General features: G+C 49.6%; 1 non-coding gene across 1 annotated transcript; it reads left to right on the forward strand.

The window, feature by feature from the left end:
* The first annotated feature begins 207 nt into the window (after positions 1–207).
* Positions 208–278, forward strand: TRNAG-GCC. The gene has a single exon. It is a non-coding gene; the product is annotated as a tRNA-Gly (tRNA).
* Positions 279–5,524: the final 5,246 nt, after the last annotated feature.

The following is a 5,524-nucleotide window of genomic DNA, read 5'->3' on the forward strand; positions in this document are numbered from 1 at the left end:
TTCATGTTCTTCTCGTCTCTGCATCTGCCTTGATATGGTTCATATCATGCATATTTACTAATAGAGAAAGCGCTAGCTCGCCGGAGCTCCGACGCGCCTCCGAACGTTAAAACAAATGGCGATGAAACCAGACTGGCAGCCAGTGGAGACGTAGGTTTGGATACTAGGTTCAGATTAAATTTGATTAACGCAACTTAAAATCAGTAAGCACCAGTGGTCTAGTGGTAGAATAGTACCCTGCCACGGTACAGACCCGGGTTCGATTCCCGGCTGGTGCATTTTTTATTTGTTTTGTTTTGTTTTTTAGCTTCCTTATAATTGAATCTCACCTTTTCGCTGCATCACCACGACATTCGATTCCCGGCTGTAGTAATTTATGCTTTCTTTTCTTTTAGCTTCATAGTTATACTTTTTTCATTTGGGTTGCATACGTTAATTGATCTCATCTCTGGGTAATGCATTTCTGAAAGTAAATCTAAGGTGTGGTTTTTACATACGAAAAAATACATCTAGTTTGAAAGGTGAAACCTTTCCACAATGAGGTTATCTAGAGAAAAAGGAGCACTGTCCCAAATTACTTGACTCAGATATCTAGACAAAGTTAAGCCAACTAATTTGAGACGGGGGAAGTGACAAACGAACTACATCCATTATGAGAGAGAGCCAACGTATTGCATTGTTTTTTTAGAGAGAAGGATCCACTTTATTGATTATCATCTATACATACACAGAGCTTGCCTGATCGATTCTGAACAGAATCGTAAAACATCACAGGATAGAGCAACCTCACAGGACCTACAGCTAAGATGAGCGCAGCAACATTAAAAGATCTCTTGATATTGGCCAAAAAAAAAGTCGAAAAATAGCCAACGGAAGCTTGATGTCTGCCACCATAGCAGCCACTTCAGATCTGTCAATCGAAGATGAATTCATGTGTTGAAAGGGAGAGGCAGTCTGAAGCAAACACCGCTGAGGTGAAACCTTCATCGCGCACAACGTAGCACCCAGCTTCCAGCGGACTCCGGTGACACAATACCATTGGGTAGCTGCAACCAAGAATTCCCGATTGTGGTCTGGAATCACAACACCAGTTCCCACCTTGTGCAAATTTGAGAAGACAGCTGTCCCAACTTTAACCACGACTGAACCGTGTGGTGGCGGAGACCATCTGACTGTTGGAAAAGATGATGGCTCACGACTATGTCCGGGATCAGTCTTAAAAAGATTCAGCAGCAGCAGCAGCAAATCAACATAAGCATAAATCTTTAAGGCAACGCGGTGTGGGTGGGTGGATATTACCTCCACCATTCCCTTGCCTCCCAAATATTGCAGTGAAGCTCTGTCAATGAAATCAAACAGCCAATGTTTTGGCGAGCGAAAGTTTTTGCAACACAGATAGAGGTCAAACTGACTTTTAGCATTGGCACTACACTATTCACTGCTCTTTACCTCCCCTCTATCAAACAGATTGTACAGCCTCATTTCATTGAAAAAAGGGAGAGTCAACAAAAACTGTTTTAACAAGGAAAGGAAGGCACAAAAAGGAAAAGGAAGACCATGAAGGCAGCCAAAAGGATGAAATCCTCTTGGTAGAATTGCACCCAAATATTTTGCTTCGGCTATGGCCCCTCTCGTCATTTCTGATCTTTGTAATGATGCCAAAAGGTCTACTAAATTGCCTAAGAGCATCTCCAGCCGCGTCCCCCAAATTGTCTCCCAAACCGCGCCGGATTGAGCGTTTGGGGGACGTGTTTCGTTCGTGCCGCGTTTGGGGGACGTCGCTCCCCAGTCGCGTCCCCCAAACAAAATTTCGCAAATTTTAAACTTAACTAGATTCGATTAGATTCGTCCAAACTTACATAGATTCGAACGAAATTTGACTAACTTTAAAACTAAACCTAATCTAGAACCACTTGCGGCGGCCGGAGGCGTCGTAGCGTCTTGCTGGAAGTTGTACATCTCGTCGAGTGACGACCTCACGCTTGACGCGCTCGTCGACGGGCTCGTCCTTCACCAAGCCGCTTGGTCCGCCTCGCCGTCGTCGGTGAGGTCCACCGGCGGCTTGCCGGAGTCGCGGATGGACATGGCGATCGCCGCGTCCAGGTCGCCCCTCCGGGCGTCCTTGTCGTCCATGGACGCCAAGAACGCCGCCCGCAGCCCCGGGCAGTCCTCGGGGTCGTCGGCTGGCGGCGATGAGCCGCTGCTGCCGCTCGTACTCCGCCCGGCAGCGCCGCCTGCGACGCTTCCTCCGGCTCCTCCTTCACCTCCGGCTTCGGGATGAGGAGGGCGCCGCCGCGCCTCCTTGCTTGCCGCCGGGCTGCGCTGCCGCCACGCCTCGTGTTGACGGGCGTCGCCGGCTCCTCCTTCACCTCCCGTTTGGGAACGGTGTACGGCGCCGATCGGTAAGACGAGGACCGGCGTCGATCGCGCCGGTCCCGAGGAAGAAGAGTGCGAGGAGGACGAGTACGTCGTCCTCCTCGGCTGCCATTGAGGAGACGGCGGCGGCGACGACGGCATCTCCGGCCTTGACGGCTTGGGCGCCGTTGCGGATGCCGCGGATGACGTTGTCGAGGTGCGCCCGGAACGCCCACGAGCGGGCGCGGCCGTCCTTGTTCCAGCTATTGGGGCCGCCGAGCGAGGTTGTCGGTCTTTGCGCATCTCGATGTCGTACTTCGCCTTGAAGTACGTCGTCCACTGAGCGTCGTTGTTGTCGACCGCCCACGTCGGATCCAACCGCTCTCGGGCGGTGAGTTGAGCCCGACGGGCCTTGGCGGCGTCCCACCATTGCTCCGTGCGCGGCTCCGGCGGCGGCGGAACGCCAATACCGTTCACGGCCATCTTCCGGCCCGCCGCTGCTGGCGGCCCGCATGTCCGGCGGGGCCGGATACCGGGCGTGGTACGGCGCCCACGCCTCCGCCACGGTGAGGCTGCCGCGGCCGAAGCCGTTCGCCGCGGCGATCTTGCGGGAGGACGAGCTCGACATTTTTTGAGCGGCGAGGAGAGGATGCGGGAAGGGGAGGCGGCGGCGACGAGAAGGATTATGATGAGCGGCGATAAGCGGAGGGCGTCTTAAAACGGCGGCGGCGGCGGGTGGCTGTCGCGTAACTCCGGCGCGGACGGCCACGCGGCCATGCACGACGAGACGCGTCCTGCGTCGCCCGGGAAAACGGGGACGCCATTAACGTCGCTTGACCAAAGGTAGGCGGCGGGGTTTTAGCCTTCCGTGCCGGCCGACGCGTCGGGCCCGCGTCGGTTGGCCTCGCTTTCGTTGTGTCCGGCGTCCCCGGAGCGTCCCCGTGGGACGGGGGACGGGCTCGGGGCGCCGGACACCGTATCGGGCCGCGCCGGACAAAAATGGGCTTTGGGGGACGCGGCTGGAACGCTTTTTTTGTCCGGCGCGCCCCAAATCGCTTTGGGGGCCGGTTTGGGGGACGCGACTGGAGATGCTCTAAGGACCCAGGCATTCGTTTCGTTTCAAACTTCCCAAGAAGCAAGCATAATAATGGAGCCCACACCTTTCCTCTGGATCCTGGTTATATTCAAGTTACCCGACCAATCTTTGACCGAAGTCAAAGTGTTACCAGTCAAAGAGGCGGGTTGAAGAGCATGAATACCTAGCCAATTCTTAATCGATTCCCACACCTTGACAGTGGAGCAGAATTTGAACATGAGGTATGATGCCAACTCCATCTTGTGTTTGCAAAGTTGACAAAGACCACAATTAGGCCAACCCTGACATTGACGTCTCTCCGGGGTCTAAACATGGACTTGAATGATGAGCCAAGAAAAGAACTTAATCTTTGAGGGCCCAGTTTTTCCAAGCCAAACGAGGCATCTCTGAATTGACAAGCCCAGTGAATTGCCTTTTATAGAACTTTTGTTTTTTGAAACAAGGTTTATAGGAGAACTTAATCTATGTTTGAGTTCAACATCTTGAAGCTTGGCCCAAAGATCAAATAATTCTTGAATGTGAGGGAAAGAAAGGCCATTCGTCATGTCGACATGTTTAAGCCAACCATTTTTACCTGGCTTTACAAACATTGTAGCTCTTGCCAGAGGAGATGGCGTAGATCTTGCAAGCAATGTCCTTTGGCTTCCTGAGAACTGTCATGTTAAAAATCGTGCGGTACCATCAGGATAACGGTAGATCTTACAGTTTATTGCCATCTTCGCCCTCCCTAATAATTTTGTTGACTTGTTGCTGTGAGTAGTACCTTCATTTCACCAAAATAGCACTTCACCAGCACATTCATTCCCAACGCTGTCAGACTGAAAATGGTGGAAGACGTCAAGTTGGCGCTGCAGAAGTGCAGATTTAACCTGATACCTAAGTGGAAAATGGTAAAACCATGCAACATAGTCTTGTAATACACTAATACATACCTCAAAATACATGCTTCTTAAATCTAGTAGTCACTGAAGACTTGAACAGACACCATCAAATACTATCGTTGCAATTTTGGGTTGGGACATATTTAAAGGTAGAAATAGGGTGATATTGTGGAATCGAACTGAACTGGTCGTATTCCATAGTTTACAGGCAGTTACATTTAGATCCACATAAAGGTGTGGTCCGAACTTGAACTAGTATAGTAGTATGTCCTATGCAAATTAACAATAATTTGCAAATGGATAAGATGGCCTCACGGAAAGATATAAGCTTTTCTACTCCCTCTGATCCATAATAAGTGTCGTGGTTTTAGCAAATTTGAACTAAAACCACGACACTTATTATGGATCGGAGGGAGTAACTGAAATTTGATTGTTGTTTTTATGTATTATAAAATTTGAACTAAAACCAATTGATATGAAGCTCGATCTTCGGCCACTGCCGGAGCGATTGGCTTGCAAGCCTTGAACCCTGTTGCTACGTAGGCCTAGCCGTCTAGTGGGTTGAGTTGTATGGTGGGTGTCGGCTCGTCCCGAGCTTGTAAATATTTGTAAAAACTCTCTTTTCTAGCAATGCATCGAAACACAACGGAAAAAAAACATTGAGGAGCGAAGATATTCCAGAAATTTGTGTCCAACTCTGTCACATGTCAGGGAGGCAACAAGGTGCCAATCCAAGAGGGCCAATGAACGTTTTTTCTGAAGTATCTTTCCTCCTAAAAGTCTCTAGGAGTAAAACCCGACAATATGATAGGAACCTAAATCCGTGTCCATGAGAACATGAACCCAGATGGTGGGATTGTACATCCACTCTCCACCCAAAGAATAGCTCACTTCCTGTGCTACTGAAAGTTGTAACAGTAAATCCTCAACATATGCAGGACTCAGAAGTGAATGAGAAATAGAACTGATCTTACTTTAAGGTGCACTGCATCATATAAACTTCGCTTGTGGAACAAACAGGAGTTCTTTTCCCGATTAGATATCGTTCTCCTGCAATTTAAATAAAGGGCGCAGAAGTGATAAAAAATGTCAGGTTCCGGGATACATATGTAGACCAAAAGAGTAGACATACTTGTCCTCTTGTAAAGAGATTGTAAACAGAAGTGGTTCATATTGTAACGCACTGCATGTA

Source organism: Lolium rigidum, chromosome 1, assembly GCF_022539505.1.
Source record: "Lolium rigidum isolate FL_2022 chromosome 1, APGP_CSIRO_Lrig_0.1, whole genome shotgun sequence".
NCBI lineage: Eukaryota > Viridiplantae > Streptophyta > Magnoliopsida > Poales > Poaceae > Lolium > Lolium rigidum.